Source organism: Vidua chalybeata, chromosome 5 (assembly GCF_026979565.1).
Source record: "Vidua chalybeata isolate OUT-0048 chromosome 5, bVidCha1 merged haplotype, whole genome shotgun sequence".
Classification (NCBI taxonomy): domain Eukaryota; kingdom Metazoa; phylum Chordata; class Aves; order Passeriformes; family Viduidae; genus Vidua; species Vidua chalybeata.
In genome coordinates this window covers 33,113,120-33,132,368 of record NC_071534.1, presented here as the reverse complement: position 1 = coordinate 33,132,368, position 19,249 = coordinate 33,113,120, and the positions used below count along the sequence as shown (strand labels likewise).

The following is a 19,249-nucleotide window of genomic DNA, read 5'->3' as shown; positions in this document are numbered from 1 at the left end:
TGCATAGCTCTGCCTAGAGGAGATGAACAGCATAATATACTCTGCTCTTTCTATGACCTCTCATATACAATTCAGCATTCAGTTTTGAGCAGCCTGAGAAGCCAAAAAATAAATACATTCTCAGCCAATTATACTTGGTTGGCCAGCCTGTAGGCAATAAAAAAAATAACATCTGGTACTCCAGAAACCAATATTTTATAACAGGTTTGTATTTTTCAGCATTAAAGCAATGAAGCAAAATTATAAGCTTTTAATTTCTCACAAAACAGATGATGATTAGATGAAAATCAAGGTTCTTTTACCAAGAACTTGCAGCAGTGCAGGCTGCTGGCTGCAGAGATTGCAGCTGCTGGACATTCTGAGCTAATTACTGGCACAGTGAGAAGCATTTACCTGAAGCCAGTGACGGGAAATTTGAGGCACAGGGCTCACAGAGGAAGACTGGAGGTTTGGATAACAACTTGGGTTATGCTTAATAGTAACTGTGAAGCTTAATGTGTTTGAAGAATCATAGGCATTTAGGCAAAAGACACTTTTAAGGATCTGAGCCATTTTTCCTTAAGTCAGGAAAAGTAATAGGAATGCTCCAGATGCCCCAAAGAAAAAAGGTAATCTGTCCCACTAGGACACAAAGCTGCCCTACTGATGTATGCCCATCTGACTCTGTTAGGAGGAGGAGCAATGACTGTGTGAGCCTGCTAACTAGGTTAATCACCCAGCCTCTCAAGTGATTTCAGGTATGCCTGCTTTCCCATTTATATTTGGAAGCTAACAATGAATGGGCTATCAACAATCTTAATCTTATTAAAAGCATCTTTAACAGTATCACAGAATCTGTTTTAACAACCTCCTAGAACATATTCAGAATTACACAACTATTAAAATGCACGAGACTGCTACTTAATAGCATCCTGTACCGTTGCAACTTTAAATTAACTAGATAGTCTTCACAAATATAATCACTGAACTCAAAATGGAATTTTCTGTTCATTTCCAAAAAGGACAGGGATTTTGTTGTAAAATCTCAATAACAACTGTCATCCCTAACAAACCTCAGTTGTAGACCTAATTAGGTATTGATAACAAAATCCACTCATTTATACTGTTTTGTCATTCTGACAAAGCTTAAGCTCATCACAGTCATGTTAGCAGAGTTTAAAAAGATAGCTAAATGACTGTAAAATCTTGGTGGGACAGAATTCAGGTTTCCATAAACTTCAATGAATGTTACTTGTCTGAGATCTTTAAGGCCCCCTGCTTCCTCAAAAGAACTATGCAGGTATTTTAATCTGCTGAAATCAAATGGCCTGAACAGCACTTTCTACAACCTCTAAGATCATAGGTTTTCAATGTAACTGTCAGTGTAAAAATTGGATTGGGAAATTCCTTCTGAATTACCCATTTCAAATAATAAATGCACAAAAAAAAAAAATTAAAAAGCGTGAACAAGTAACATATGCAAGAAAAAACTTTTCATAGTTCACAGTATATTTGTAATCTTTCATAGCCCCATGCAAGCAGTGGAATCCTATTTCATAAACCCACCAGATCCCAGTACTACGTAACTCCACCCTGGAAAAATGCAATTAAGCGTTATTTCTGTGAATGACAGAATATCTGTTAAATAAAATTTTTGTTACAGGTTAAAATGGTAGCATATGTAGAGTTTTCCCTTGGGAGGCAACTCAGTAAATCAGGGCCCCTGGGTCATGCCTAGCCCTGGCTGTCCCTGACCCTCCCACCTGCAGCCCGGGACTTGCCCCCAGTGTGTCACAGCACCGGTGGTCTCCAGCTCCCTCACCCCTGCTCTGCCCTGGACCCTCCGGAGCTGTGGGCTCCTGTCCCAGCCCAGCCCTGGGCACTTCAGGACCCCAGGGAGAGCCCGGTGTCCCACTCCTGGCTGGAGGTGGGATGGACTCTGGTGCCAGGCCCTGCCTCAACAAGTCCTAGTAGCCCCCAGCTCTTTTTGCACCTTTGCATTGTATAGCCATGTGATAAAAAGTATCTACTGCATTTTTATTTATGATTTCTTAAAAAATCACAAGGTAGTAAGTATCTACAGTACATAGCCACACTAAATATTGACTGCTAATATTTAAAATACAAAATATGTGATATAAATGCCACAATTGTATAACTCAAAGCTCACTTTTATTTTTTTGCATTATTCTTGCGTACTAATCGAAAACTCCAGAAAAATCTGGCAAGAGTATGCATCAGTTCAATTAATTTCTATATTAAATATATCCATTTAATAGCAATGCAAATCACTTTCCCATGCAGACTGGTATTAACCAATGCTGCTAAAGCACTATAGTTACTCAAGCTGTTTCAGTATACCATATATATGGCTGTTTTTATTGCTTTCAGATAGCTAGAAATTTTACACACCTAAATGTAAAAGTAAGTGATGTTCTAAAGAGACAGCAAGCAACTCCCTTTTTTTCAACACTCTGGTCCAATATTAAGCAAAAAATTTAACAACTCCTAAATGGAACAGATACAAGATGCAAAAAGAAAATACTTTTGCAAAAAGACTACAACAAAACAGACATTTTTTTCTGAGAAAGCTTGGTGAAAGGAGGAAAACTTGTTAAGTATTCTGCTTCCTTACCATAAAACCATATACCATACTTGCCTGTAGCGTAAATCAGAAGTTTCAGCTTCACTTACTGTCACACAGACTTGGCATCAAACCTGCCTGACTGGTGCACAGGTTATCCTTCTCTTATTTGTTAACACTAATTTGCTCCCATCTCCCATTTCCAAAGTTGCTTAAAAGCTTAATTAAAACAGGCTTCTTGACAAACCTGTGTTCCTATGTTTGAACAAGAAAAGATACTGAAATCTCATATGAGAATGTCCACATAATCTACTGCAAAAGCCATCTCAAAGTTTCAGCTGAAACACATTTTCAGCCTAGTATCAAACAGTAATGTGGATATCACTCTGCTGTTCTCTTTCAAAGACTAATGTATGCCTGAATATGGTTCAATATCAATAAATTAGAATAATGTGCACCATGGTGTATGGACAGTTTGTGTTTTCTTTAGTGACAGTGGAAGTGAATGAATGACCAGATAGATTAAAGTATGGGCTACATCTGAGTAATTTTAAAACGTAAAGAAACTGAAAGGAAATAATTTGATAAACAGCAAGTTTAAGTGACTGACCTATGGCTTCATAGGGCATCAGAAGCAAACCTAACTATTCCTGAGCTTTTCTAAATCACTGACAAGTGTATTTTTTACAAGACTCATTTCCTCCCTGTGCACTTACATCACATTTACAGATTCCCAAGCATACAGTCTCAATTTTTTCATTTTGTATTCAAACTACTTCTGCAGAGTGAATTAATAGAAGCAAATGTGAATATTATTCCTCACTGCTCTATTTAAATTCCTAAGTAGGTAGTTTGAAGCACAGGATTACATTATCTGTAACGTACTAAAATTGTACGTCCACTATTATCCCACAAGCACAAGTTATATCTCTGAAAGAAGTCTCCTTTCCAAAACATGGCTCTTCTAGTTTTTAAAAAAATAAGTTTTTAAATTAGGTTCCTGTCTTGTTACAATCATTTTCAAAATGAGTATAATTTAAAAGCTAAATTAAAATAATACAACAATTGTCAGCATTTGCTGGGGGGATGGGGTTTATACATATAATACATGTGAGATGCAGGCTTCAGGCTAAGACCTTTCTCCATCAAAAAAATGAACTACCTCACTGTTTTCAGCTTCAATTTGAGGGAGACAGCAGACAGCTTAGAACAAGAAAAGTGTATGTGCAATCTACAAAGGCAATTTGTTCATCATTGACTGAATGCAGTTGTAAGACTACTCTCAATTTTCCTGAAATGTTTCCACCAGCTGAGTGACCCCGAACAAAGAAAGTAAAAAATTATCTACAGCAGGTTGTCTCCTCACTCCTTGATGCAATTACTCCTAAATCCTAATAAATGAAACTTAACTTTTGCAAATAACTTTCAAGTTTTTTATTGAAAGTAAGCATGGAAGCAACATCTACCTGTTCAAGATAGGAAAAAAACCACGTTTCTCAGTTTTTCAGCAGAGACAGTAAATTATGAACAGAGACATCTTCTATAGGGGACAGATAGACAAATGAAGAATTTCATAATTCAGGAGCATTCTTACCAAAAAGAATAGAGCAAACTGTATTAAAAAAAAAAAAAGAGTAAACTACTCTGTAGAAATATCACAATTATTTCCATAACTTTTTAACCTGGTGTATAACACTGCAGAAGTACGACATTTCGTTAAATTAAACTTCATGTTATATTTTGAGACGTATATTTTGAGCTTGCTTCAATCAGTTGAATCTAAACTCCATCAAAATGCCATAAGGCAAGAATTTAGAGACCATCCTACGTGTTATTTTCAATGTACTCCAACCACTTTGCTGAAGCTGCAAACCTTTCAACTGCAGTGAATATTTCTTTTCACTTTCTTTTGCCTCCACGTGCTCAGGAATACTGAACAGCTCATAGCTGCTAAATGACAAATAAGGTTGTCAGTTCCTACTATCCCAAAATGTGGAAAGAACTGTAAGGTACTGCTTGAGTTCACTAAACTCCAGAATAACCAAATCTGACAGAATAAGCTTTGAAAGATCTCTATACAAAGCTTTGTAAGAAAAGGCTTTATTCAGTTCTTGGAGGTCCTAAGGTCAATTATCTCTGAAATCCCAAACAGAAATATTAATTAGATTTCCCATCCAAAAAGTTTGTATGTGCCACAGTGGGAGTAGAAAAGACTTTAGACTTTGAATCAAAAATAAAGCCACTAATGTCAAATGCAGTGTATTAATTACTTTTGGAGACAAGGGGTTAGGAGACCAAACCGCTTAGATGACAGTGAGCACAGAAAGCTCCTTAAATAATTCACTGGAAGTTTCTTACATAAATCAGGTGCAAAATACCTAAATATTGGCAATTTATATGGGTATACAGTCTGAGGTAATTTTTTTCTTTTAAAAAGAGGAAACATTTGATTTTGGACTACAGAACAAGAACTAGTTAAATAGAACCATGGGCTCATTTTTTCTAAATACTTTGCCTTTAAAAAAAGAATTAATGAGATCAAGCCACACCATAGTATTTTCTCATCTTTTTTTCTTGCAAGCTATGAACAGAGACAAACACAAATAAAGCTGGAACTAGAATGTTTCTGGAAGGCAAAATAATCACCATGTGTCCTTTTACTAAAACAGAAGAGAAATGGGCAGATAGAAAATTTTACACCTACATGAAATACTGATGAATTTTATCTCTCATAAAAAAGACAAAAGCCCACATATTGTCCCAAAGTAATCATTACCAAAACTGGAGTTTGAATGGCTAGCCAGAGTCCTAGCTGTTCCTCTTTCTAAATCATCATATTTACATAAGGAAGAAGAATTCAGTGAAATAGACAATGGCAAGTAACAAACCATATTCACACTCCTTTTGCTGTTTTGAGTGTTTAGCAATTAACTGTTTGAATTTTTAATAGATTGTTTTTACCTTCTACACTACGGAGCAATTTTTTTTTCTGATTCCTTTGACAATAAAAAACAGAAAAAAACCCCAAAACTTTCTTTTCATGTGAGCTGTAATATTTTATTCTAGCTGAAGGTGATTTTTCTCTTTTTAAATAGGCAGATTCAAGGCAGAAGACTATTTATAAATGAAAACTGTGAACATTCGATTAAGATATTAAAAATATTTCAACGTGTGTAAAGAAATGTCTTTAACTTTTCTAATTTTTTTTCTTAACAAAAACAATAACCTAGTCATGACAAGCTCTGAAAATAGTTCTGGCTGTCAAAATAGTAATTTTTAGGTAATAATTTCTTTCTTCACAAAATGAAGCCTCTGCGGTCAATACTAAATTCTATGTTTTTTAAAAAATTTCTTTTTCAAAGATGCATTTGTATTAAATGTTTCCAAAATATTCCTCTAAAACTATGGCATGAAAGACTGAAAATATTTTAAAGAGTTTCTCTTTCATGGAAAATGCAATGTATGATTAAAAAAAATGTTTTAGATAACTAAAAATATTTTACAGTTTGGTTATGCAATGACATTAATTTTGTAATTTTTTTTAAAACACAAAAATCAATAGAAGGTTTTCTGCAGAAACACTTGAATTTTAATAGAAATTCTTGGTTATCAGAAGATGTGTTGTTACTATAAGAACTCCTCCAGTAATGGCAGTTCATCCAAGACTGGGCATGCTCAGCCATTAGTGCATTACCTATATTCCTTGTAAACCCAGTCTTAAAAGTGATTGAAACTGTTCCCAACAAGTGTGTATGTTATGAAAAAAAAAATTCTTCCAGAAGACACAAGCTGCAGAAGATTTTGGGAAAAAGGTCAGACATGGGAAAAGAACCTCAAGTCTCCAATAGAGACAAATACGGATTTTACTAATAGAAAGGATTACTGAAGAAGGATCCTGAGGGATATTATGGCTAAAACAAATTATATAGCTTGTATTACTACATTACAAAATTACCACCCTGTCAGAAAAAGAAATATATCACTTGACTTCAGCATGTAGAGCATTATCCTTTTCAAAACAGAGATGTCACAAACCATTTAAAATTCTGCTAATGTATAACCTTCCATGTAAATATTCTAATAACATCTACTGTGACTTTGACTTATGTCACAGTTCTTCACACACAGCTCACTTTATACTCACAAAATAACTCATTTCTGGAGGATGATGTACAACAATCGTGAATCCAACTGACTCATGGAAAAACACAAGGTAGGCAGGTTACTTTCTTACTCAAGGATATGTTCTGTGCAAAAGTGACAACAGAAAAATTTTGCAAGTACAATCTACAATGTGCTCTTACTCCTCTCAGAAGCAAGGCTGTGAAGAGAACCCCAAAAGTATTTTTCATTCATTAGTCTCAATATATTTTAATTCTTCCTCCTTACTCGCATTTATGAGTCCACTAAATGTAACTCAATGCTGCATGTTGTTACATCTGTTTTCAGATTTTTAAGTGAATCTGAATCAGTAGCTTGTAATTAATTAATATCATGCATGTTTTCTTACAGTTATTTCATTTCTTTCATTCAGACAAGCCATTAATGTACAAGACTGGCATACAAATATCTAAATACTTTTTTTGTTGTGGCTGATTTTTCATATGTGTTAGGTCTTTGTGGAGGTGAGGATATGAACTGGTGATATCCTAAGTGATAAATTTTTTAAAAACCCAAAAAACGAAGCAAGTGGAAGAGGCTCAAAAGTGACTAAATCAGTTTTGGAACACAAACACTTCTATTTTAGGATTAGCATTTAAACTGAAGTTAAAACCTGCCCTCACCTGCAAATAACAGAAGTCTGAGAAAGCATTCTGGAGTTCAATACAGGGCTTGTCCTTTTCTACCTCCTTTCATTCAGCCCTCACTTTAATAATTCTTTGTGAGCAGCTGGTATGTGTACACTCTAGAAACAAATTTATGGGGTTATGAACTTGGAAACACTTGCCTATATGTTATGCCTCAGGTCATTCTCCCATCTCTGGAAATTTGAATGAAGAATTGTAAAGCTGTACCAGTTCTTAATGTATAGGCCTAGAAAATTTCTGCTTTACATTCAGTTCAGTGCCATATGAATACTTTTTGTTTATTTAAACAACCAGTGAGAATGAAAAATTTTATTCTCATCTGGACGTCATCTTTAAAACAGAACTAAAACCATCTGTAAGTGTAAAATCTTTCTTTTTTTCTAAACTATGAGTAGAAGAAACAGTTTTGTGACTATTTTAAAGGGAGTCCTAGCACATCATTAACACCATGCCAATTAGGTAGCAAGGTTATTTCGAAAAACAAAGAGACATCATGGTGTAGAACTCAAAAATGCAGTACTGGATAAGGACAAGAAGCATTTCAAACATTTCATATCTATCTGCTAGTATTCTTCTAGAAGTTAACTACTTTCTGGTATATTCTGTGCAGGGCAAAAGTGATTCTATCTCTGTAATGTTTGAGAATACACATAACAACCAGCAGTAAAGAATTTTTTTTTGCTGTATCTTCAAACATAGATCAGAACACTGATTTTTTTTTATTACCTTCAATTGCTACTGATCTTCTTGTAATGCTTGCTATCATAGCATTGTAATATGGAAGTAAGAAACCAAATTATTATGGATATATAAAACCAGAAAATAACTATCAGTGTATGGGTCAGATTCAAGCATGAATAAATTAAGAAGAATTGCACCCAGCTGAAATAGTGCAATCAGAAATTTTATGACAAATGTACACATTTTTGCAAGTCTGATTTAGGTTGAGATCTTGTGCAACCATTTGGTTTGGAAGCCCAGTTATCAACTTTCATACTTAAATGTAGGTTCCCAAGTAATCTTCACTGATACTTAGAAAGTATGCAGAGGTTTCTGCCTATGCACAGTATTATTTCTGAAGACTTAATCTGAGAATTTATAAAGGCACAGTCATTCAATTTGTGAAAAACTGTGCTGCTTCTTGAAAGCATTTTTTGAAATTACAATTTTCACTAACAATACCTCCTCAGATCTGTCCATACAGATCTGAGGAGGCAAATATTAAGCTTCTGTTGGGAATTTATACAATATATATGAGTTACTATTGGATTGTTGACTGTATGCTCATAAGAGCATGCCACAGTTGGGGCAAGAAGTAGTAGTAGATCCCCCTGAAAATCATTAGGGCTACAGAAAAATAAATACAGATTTCTTTCTTAATACAGTAGATTTTTAAATTTGTATTACAGCTAAGAGCCTAAGTAGAGTTACATGGAAAGGAAAATGAGCTACTGAAGGTAGTTGAATAGTCAATAATCAGAATAAAGAAATGGGAAAAGTCAGTTGATTTACTCTCCACATATACAGGGTTAGAATTTTAAATGTGTTTTGGCTGACAAAGTTTATGCTAGTTTATAGCAGATACAAAGAGCAAACCAAATTACAGCAGAGCATCTGGATCTGATATGAATATGTATCAATTACTGAACAAGAAGAAATTCTCTATCTTGCAATACCCCACTTTTTCTTGGAATATTTATAATAGCAAGATTTTACTGCTAATGAAGAATTAATTTAATGCAGGCAATTATTCATTAACTTAGTGTTCACCAATTCAGAGGTATTGTCTTTACATGTTTTGACCAAAGATATACAACAATAGGCTTATGCAACAATTATATGAGATAATATTAATCCTTGACCTTTGAGAAAAGAAAACATTGTAAATGTGTTCAGCATATCTTAATGTCTTGGATATTCACTATTTCCAATGTCAGCCTGATACTATTAAGCAGAAGAAATAGAAAAATACAAACTTAGTGTATAATCCCCAAGTTCTGTCTCCAAAACACATTTCCCCAAATAGCACTTGTACTCATAGTGCTCAAGAAAACAGTTTTGGTTTTTCTCCAGGGGATGAAAAATCTTATTGTTTTTAATGCAGTAATTATCTCAGTGTTCAATACCTATAATGTATTTGTCATTATGACAGGAAAAAAAAAATACAAAAATCAGAAGTCTGCACTTTATATTCAGACACTCTCATGAGTCTTATTTTGATAGTGAGAATGTCCAGGAGCACTTTTGATCACAGAATCACACAATCAATAAGGTTTGAAAAGACCCCTGAGATCATCAAATCCAGCTTATGACCAAACACTACCTTGTCAGCTAGATCATGGCACAAACTGTCAGGTCCAGCCTTTTCTTAAACATCTTCAGGGACAGTGACTCCACAACCTTCCTGGGCAGACCATCCCAATGTCTAATCACCCTTTCAATGATGTCACCTTTTCCTCCTGATATCTAACCTGCACCTCCTCCATCTCAGCTTAAGGCCCTTTCCTCCTGTTCTGATGCTGGTTGCCTGGGAGAAGAGACCAACCCCCACCTGGCTACAGCCTCCTTTCAGGCAGTTGTGCAGAGCAATTAAGTCTCCTCTAAGATTCCTCTCCTCCAGGCTAAACAACCCCAGTTCCCTCAGCCACTCCCCACAGGTCTTGTGCTCCAGACCCTTCCCCAGCCTTGTTGCCCTTCTCTGGGTATTCTCCAGCACCTCAATGTCTTGCAGTGAAGGGCCCAGAACTGGACACAGGACTTGAGGTGTGGCCTCACCAGTGCCAAGTACAGGGACACAATCCCTGTCCATAGTATTGCTGATCCAGCCCAGGATGTTATTGGCCCTCTTGGCCACCTGGGCACAGGCTGGCTCATGTTCAGCCACTGTCACCAGCATTACCAAGTCTCTTTCTGTCCCATTGCTCAACTTGCTCCTTAACTACCTGCTCTTAAGGACTAGTTCTATCATTGATTGAAATAAGTGGAAAAAAAACCCTGATACTGATTTTCCTAGCCCTCTGCACTAGGGCTTTACTTCCTTGCAGACTGATTTTGGCTCTACTCTTTCTTAGAAAATTCTGTCCCTTTGATACAGAAGTATGGTTTATCTACTTGTGCATTACCTTTTCCTTATTGCTCCTTCCCTTTATTTATCTCGATGTTCCCTTCTGCTTAGAGTATCATTGATGAAAAAATCCAATGCAGGAAAAAAACAAATCTGTAATTTTGGTTACTTCATAATTTCAAATAAACCTACCTACAACAAAGAACCTTACTGTAACTCTCCAAGATTTATTTATCATTTTCTGTTTTGACAGATGACTGATTGTCATAACAAATCAACTGTCACAGTATAATTGGGATTTTTTTAGAACTCATCCGTGGTAAATAATGCAGTTCACCAACAATAATTAAAAGAAAAAAAAAGCCTATAATCTGATCTTAAATAGGAAAAAAACTTAAAGGATAAGAAGATATACTCAGCAAATGATGATTTGGAACAGATTCTTGAGTAGACTACAGAAATATTACCTTAGACTAAATAAAGTTACTGGCCCTTAACTTTTATATGTAGAAGTTCAGATTCCTGGGGATCATATGAAAGATACATATTCATCAATAAAAACAAACCTATTTCTTTAGAATCAACAGGAAAACCCTACAACTTCAGTAAGAACTAAATTATCCCTACTTTTAAAATAAAAAACATGGCCCTAACATAATTTAATGGATTTGAGTGAATACTCATTATGGGAAATTATTTATTAAGATAGAAGACAGCCTGAATAAGACACTTCTAAAAGCTAATTCTTAAATATTCTGCATTTCCTTTGCTTTTAATAGAGAACTTTAAAAGAAGGGAATACGTTTTCAAGATGTTCTTGGATGATGTGTCATCCTCCACCATCCACTTTGAAGGGCATGAGCAAAAAGTAAACTATCAAATTTAAGCTTTATAAAATTGCACTATTTTTTCTAGCTTTTCCTCACTGTGTAACAAGATATAATAGTTCAGTTAGAAGGGACCTACAATAATCATCTAGTTCTAATGCCTGACCACTTCAGGGCTGACAAAGTTAAATCACATTTTTGAAGCCATTGTCCAAAATCTTCTTAAACACAGAGAGGCATGATTATAGCTGTTATGAAAACTAGGGAAAAACCCATTACTATGGCTGTTATTAAAACTACAATATCTATAATTTTGATGGCAACAGCTTAATATATAGACTTGGATAACCATCTGTGCTCTATTCTGTTGACCAGCACCATTATATTTTTTCCTCATATTAATTTGTGTGTCTTTCTAAACATTCAGATAATGAGCCATCAATAGTTAATGTAGCAGTTGATGTACCTGGTTCAAGCTAAAATAATTGATAACAATGTTTATGAAGCAGATACAGAGTGAAATGGGAGTACATAGTCTTGTTGATTGCTTCAGGCATTCACCACATGTTCTTCCTCCTCTAAATATTTAAGTTTCTGTCTTTTTTCCCCATATCCCATTTTACTTCTCTGCTGGATTGCCACATCAGTCTCCTTCAGTCATCAAGTATTTATTAAGAAGTCCAAAACTTTTAAGATAAAATATCCTGCTTATAATTATTTGCAATAAGCTACTGAATACACAGAACTTCACAACAGCAAGGAAATAAACTCATATTTAAAAAGAACTCAAGTGTTACTTGTATGTATAATGTTACCTTTAACCATGCTCTGTTGGGAATATGATGGTGATTTAAAAAAAAAAAGATAGTCCAGAGAGGACCCAGCTAAAGCACTGTTTTACATACACCACAGATACTGTCAATTTGTCTTTTATAAAATAATATTAGTTAGGAGTCATCCACCAGAATAAAATTGGTATTTAACACGATGAAAACAACTTTCATTCAATTTTATGTGGAAAAAAGAACTGCCATGTGCTGTTATGTTACATGTTCTGTTACTGAGGAAGGAAAACCTTAAATTTTTCCAAAACATTTGTTAAGTTGGACACAACTAATATTTCAGCATTGCATTGCACTTAAACCATTGCAACTTTATAATGCCAACTTTATAACTTAAAATGCAACTTTATAATTTCTTTGGTTTCCAGATGCTCTGTCTCCCCTCTATACATTTAAATCCTGTAAAAACATGTATTTCCATATTTACTCTATTAGAACTAATAGTTTTGGTTAGTATCTGATTTCATACATCTCAATATGCTTCCCTCAAGGTTAATATCTTGAGACAAATAGCTAAGATAATTAGCAAAAAATCATAATTCCAATTTGTTTAAGAAAATATTTCTGTTATTTAGGAATGCAAAATGATTTTGGCAGTAAAAAGCACTTGCTACTTGCATTGATTTTAGTGGGAACTGCATGAATTCAGAACACCTGAAAATTAACATGTTTATATTTAGTAGCCAATGAAGTATAAAACAGAGGAAATTCACAAATAGAAATAAACACTGTGTCAAGCTTTAGTTTTTACACATGAGTTCCGAGTGTATCACTGGATTTTTGAGACAGAAAACTTGGAACTTCCCCCTCAGATGCATTTCACTCAGATCTCCATTTCACTACTTGGAATTCTTCTTAAATTATTCCCTGGAAATCTGAGAAAAATGCATAGTCTTGCAAGATTAAAAAAAAAATAGATGGAGAACTTACAGAAGTCCTTCACACAAGAGGATGTTTTTAGAACCTCAGAAAAAGTACTGATTATTCATTGAAATATACAGGATGTCATTGGTACTCAGTGTTCTTCAGCACAGCCAGAAAGAAATAGAGTGAAAAAAAGCCATCATTCCTTCTTCCTCATAGGAAGAGCTGTTTTGAGAACAATACTGTGGGTTTAGCTATTATTTTCACCTAAACAGAAAATGTCCAATCTTAAATAAACAAAGTCTATTTTAATTATTACTGTTTAAATCAGTGTATTTATTTCTGTCAGGCTATTTTTTTTTTTTTTGTATCTAAACATGTATCTGTGCGATGCCATTATTTTGTACCCATGTACTATATGCACACACATCTAAACAGAAAACACAACCTCAGAATAAGGCCCTACTGACTTACTGTTGTCTCCCTGTACCTTTCTTGTCTCTGGCAGTAAAAAATTCATTGCTCACTGTATTGCAAGTCTATCAACAGAATTCTCTAATCACAATTCTATTAAAGGTTAACATTGATCAAATTACATAAACTGCTTTGATAAAACAAGGTCATTACATTTCCCTCTTTGGATTTTCCCTTCTATCATGCCTCCAGTAAGAATTTCTAAATGAGTGGTATCTTATTAGATCAAATAAAACCTTAATGATTACCACTATATTTCTATTACTGATTTTATTACTGAATTACTGTAGCTTACAATTACAATTTAGTTGAAATCTATGGGGTAGCAAAGGATATAAAAGGATTTATTTTAGTATTGAAGTTCCACACTCCAAACAATTCCACCATCTATATCCAGAAAAATTTGCAAACAGGGCTGACAATAATATCAATTGCAGAGAAAAAAAAAATTGCAGCATTCAAAGGAATTTAAACTCAACTAGAACTAGGTGTTTAGATCTCCACCAGAGAGATTCACTCGAATCACAACATACTCAAACTTGCTGGAAACAAACAAAAAAAAGTTTTAAAAAAGAAAGAAAATTGAGGTTCCAATGGTCTCTCTCAGTATAAATTATTCAGTGATCTCTACCAAAGAATAACATATCTAGACAGCTTTAGTTTTTAAAGGCCTGTTTTAAAGACAGGAGGTTTTATACCCATGCATAGAAGAATTCAACTCATATAAGTTACGCTGTTTAAAGCCATGCAAACTACACATTGTGTTCCAGCCACACCATGCCAAGTGCAGAAGGCAAAGGCATGGACTGGGAGAATGCAGAACCACTCACTGAAGAGCAGGTTTGAGATTATGTGCACCTAAGGAACCTGTAGGTGCACAGGTCCATAGCACCTGATGAGATGCATCCACATGTCCAGAGGGAACTAGCAGATGAAGTGTCTAAGCCATTATCCATCATATCTGAGAAGTTGTGTCAGCCTTGTGAAGTTCCTACTGATTGGAAAAGAGAAATGTAACCCTAATTTTTAAGAAGGGTAAAAAGGAAGGTGTAGGGACCTGAAGGCCAGTCAGTTTCACCTCAGTAACCAGCAAGATCATGGAGCAGATCCTCCTGGAAACTATGTTAAGGCAAATGGAAAATAGTGAGTTGACTGGTGACAGCCAATAGTACTAAAAAGATATATCATAGGTGCAGATTCTGATTATCAATACGTGGAAAGACTTACAGCCACTAAAAAATAAAATCTGCTACCATAAATGATCAGTGAAATCAGGAATTTCTGGTAATGTAATATTGAAGAGATGATGAACATAAATGGAAACACAGAAGGTTCCTCCTGAACATCAGGAAACATTTTTTACTTTTTACAGTAAGGGTGACTGAGCACGGGCACAGGTTGCCCAGAGAGTCTGTGGAGACTACCGTCAGAGATATTTAAAAGCCATCTGGACACAGTCCTGGGCAGCCTGTTCTTAATAACCCTACTGCAGCAGATAAGCTAGACAAGGTGACCTCCTGAGGTCCCTTCCAACCTCAACTATTCTATGAATAATAATTTCTAAGTAAATCACTGAGCAAGTACATTAATGAACTAAATAAACATGACAGTGATGTTATTAACATCTTCATATAAATAATACCTTTCCTACCTTGAAACTTATTCTTGAAAGGCTAAAAGAAGCAATAAAACAACCAAAAACCAAGACTCATTCAGTATTGTTTATCAGCATACATTTACAACTCATGATTCTATGTGTCATTTGAAGTCTTACAATGATGTATGCTGTATTTTTCCAGTTTGTTTACAATGTAACTAATCAAGGTGATATTTTCTAGACTATTTAGCTTAGAGAAGATTATGGTTAAATTTGCTTGAGAAAGTTTTAACTGAACATTTTCCTCTTTCTAGCACTCAAAAATGGAGTTAGAGTTCCTAACCTTTTTAGTAGAACAATTTCTTATGCTAATTAAGACCTAATTTTACTCCAATGAAATAAAAACACACTATTAAGTATTTAGATCTTATGCTTCCTCATTACAGTATAGTTCATTGTATTTAGCTTTTTTTTTCCTGGATTTAAGAGTCATGACCTAAATGCAATAAATTCCTGTTGTTGGGGATCATGCAGTGCAGACCCAGACACAGTTTCCTTAGAGGCTTCCACTGTCAACAGGCAGCTTTGGGAAGAATAAACAAGATCACTTGTGAACTATATTCTGAATATCTCCACAATAAAGTCTGAAATAAAGAACCTGAAGGGGTGTTCTGGGTCAAGTTCACAGGTTAAGCAAAGGTATTATGACATATAATGTCTTTTATACCAGCTTCATCCTGAAAACAGTTTTGGGTTTTCATTGTGTCTTTGTCTAAGAAAGATGCCATTTCTTCATAACTCAAGACCTTCTTTTGATGAATGATCTATCTTTATTCATGGTACCCTACAATCATTTATTCCTTCATCAACATTATTTTTGGCTTAAAACATTTCTTTCATCTTCACCTGTTCATTCCATCTTCCTGTCTCTCCAAGAAAATCTATGAAGTCAGTCATAGTCCCTCTCAAATCAGTTTCCCCCAGAAATAAGAAAACTTCAATTAGTCTTTTCAGACAGAAAATGTTACTTCCTCTTTCCTCTAGCAGTGTTTTTCATAATCTCTTCCAATTTGAAGTTGACTCTCAATCACTACTGAGCCAAAACTCAGATAAAAAAGGTCCAAACCACCCCTTAGTCTAACTGCATTAATATTTACCTACTTCCAACAGAAGTCTCTTACATAACACATTTCATAATGGTACTTTCCATTTTTAACATCCACCTCCCACTGGCTACCATTGTAAACCACATATTATCCCTCTTTACTACTGCTACCTAAAAGGTCCTTAATTTTTTTATTACCTGCTAGATATAAGGCCCTCACCCTTGTACCATGCACTACCATGCCACCTCTGTTACTCTTGTTCTTGTGTATTACAATACTCCCTTAGTTAAAAATTTGACTCAATTTTGTGTCATCAGAAATTTCCACTAGCATGCTTCTTCTTATGCTCAAATCAATAAAAGCTCATCTCAAAATACATTAACTACTACTACTCTCCTTCCATCCTGTCAGTCTACTCTAAGTGAAAAATTTTCCTCTCTCTCTTTTATTACTTACCTTATTAATTATTATATTGCTTTTCCTTACACACCTCCCATCTACTAGTAATTTAAATGCAGTGACTTCAAAAGATATCATTTTAGGGATACTGTAGTTCCCCAATTTGAAAAGTCTGGTACCAAAGAGTCATGTTGAGTTACTCTGTATAAATATAACTTTGATAAGCCCTTGTCATATTTTTAAGTTAGCTTTTTGACATATCATTAGATTTTCCTCCAAAACAAGATTAAAGTATTCCCTGTTATTTTATTCAGACTAGCTGATCTGTAATTGTCTGCTCACTTTTCCCCTCCTCCCTTAAACATAGCTGTTCAGTTACACACAGATATTCATAAAGTTAAAACTGCCAATATAATGGAAATAAAATTTATTTCAATGATAGCACTTAGCATGACAACTATATTTTTGTAAGTCAGATTTGAAAGACATAGTTAATTGTACATTGTTCTGTTGCAGTGCAGACCAGTATAAAAACTTAAAGACATTTACAGTCACTGGCTGCAGCCTTAACAGCTGTAACAGCATTAACTAATAACTCAAGCTTCCTATTTAATGTTATTTATGATTTCCTATTTCCCATCAGACAAGATTTTTCAACGGGTGAGTTTTCATGCAAGCTCTTTTTGTTCAGGTTATATTTATTGCAAGTGTAATGATTTTTCCAGAACATATTTTTCACTCTAAGCATTTAAACAGACAATAAGCAAAAACAGTGCCCTAACAAAAATGCTTTGGAATATAACTGTGACAATATACAGTTTCTACACATAAAGAAATATGCATTTCTATGTAAATACTAAGAAATAATTGAATTTTGAAAACCACTCGAGGGATCAAGAACTAAAAGAATAAATTCTGATAAAGCAAGACTCACTAGATGTCACATTGTAACAAAATGATAATTATCATATAGATATCTTATATTTATATATTCTCCTCCTAAACTGAGTAAAGAGAGAATTTTTCCTGTCCACTAGGTAATAAGTCCTAGGTAATATTTTGTCAGAAGGCTGTAACAGGCAGTTAGCAAGGCAAGTTTGCCATTCTTAAAACCATAAACCACTGTAAAAGTACTTTGTAGAATATCTCAAGTCCAGGATTGAAATTAAATAGTATACCAGTGATATGAAAATCACATGCTTGAAAGATTCTATTACTAGAATGTTATATTACTAAGCCAGTGTTCTTTACTTAGAAGAACAGATTTCTACAGAATTTAATTACTTACATGAAGATCGAGATTAACATACTTCATGGACATAAAACCTGATTCTGCTTTAAGGTGTAAGCAGTGTGTCACACAGTTTCTCTTATGGGAAACCTACCTCTCTTAGATATAAAGACGAATGCTATCTGAAACACATTCTTAATGGTACATGGTAGACCAAAGCATTCACCTGACAAATCAATTGCTTTTAGGAGGTGTATAGCTATCATTCAAAACTATGTAACACAATATAATTTTATTCTTTATTGCCTACTAGAAGAAATAAAAAATAAAATACTATTGTGATCCATTCCCTTAGATTTTATTTCTTTTAGGCTCTGTATGACATTTATGCTGAATATTATTTTCCTTAGCTAGCCTCCAGTATTTTAGCAGAAGTTCTGCATATGCAAGACACAGAAACATTAGGGCTTAGACACCTGCTAGTGCTCAACAAAAATACCTCACTATGGGCTCAGTGGAGAGTGCCTCTGCACACTGAGCAGCACACTGAATGGGACTTCACAGACACCAAGCGTCCTCTCTTCTTTGGATTTTCAGCAGTAAATCTTTGAATAAAGGATTTATGCTGTCTTTCACTTACTCTTTTCCACTCTTCTATGTAGAGACCTGTAAAAAGAAGCTCAGCTGCCCACAAATAAAGAAAAAAGGAAACAACCTTGATTTTACAGTATATCAAGATCATTGCTACTCCTTTTTATTTGTCCCAAAACAGCTGCAGGCATTCTTATTGTCTGGAGCTACTGCTCAAGTTGCTAATGCTGTTCTTCAAATTATTACAGTCTCTCTCTCTCTCTCTCTCATTTAGTCTTATCCTAAGATATTTCAAAAACCTACTCAGGTTAGCCCTTGAACAACTGCTGTTCCCTATTCCAGAGGGTGCTATTTTTTTCTTTTACCCTTAATAATTTTCTTACTCATTTCATTCATCCTTATTACCTCTTTATTCCAACCACACACTGTCCTAATTCCTCCCTAGGCGCTCACAGTCACATTCCCTAGTAAGGGACAGCTGAGAGACACAAAGAAAAAAAAGAAGGAGAAAATGTGAACTTTGAATCATGGTATCTTTCCAACCTCTGCCCACATATGCACACTGAAGATCTTTTTTTGCTTTTAATTCTAGTATATTAAAAACAATTATATTGACATATAATATCACATTAGTATTTTGAAGTCGTTCAGAAGTTCCTAAAAAAGACTAGGGTAACTTCAGATAATGAGATTTATATAAATATTTAAACTTAATTTAATTAAAATATTAAGGTATCAGTTGTCTTTGTGAGTCTGTGTAGTACCTTATTTAACCTACATTAGTTAGTTTTGTTTGTTACTTATTAGAAGTCTCTAGAAAACATCCTCATTCTTTTTGCTTTATTTCTACCACTAGATCTTTTTTTTAAATGATCCCTCACCT

The 19,249-nt window shown here is 34.6% G+C and overlaps 1 protein-coding gene across 1 annotated transcript in view; it reads right to left on the bottom strand.

Annotated features, from left to right (window-relative positions):
* The window catches only part of PPFIA2 (PTPRF interacting protein alpha 2), a 317,236-nt gene that overhangs the window by 289,479 nt on the left and 8,508 nt on the right, over positions 1-19,249 (bottom strand). The gene's annotated exons all lie outside the window — the stretch shown is intronic.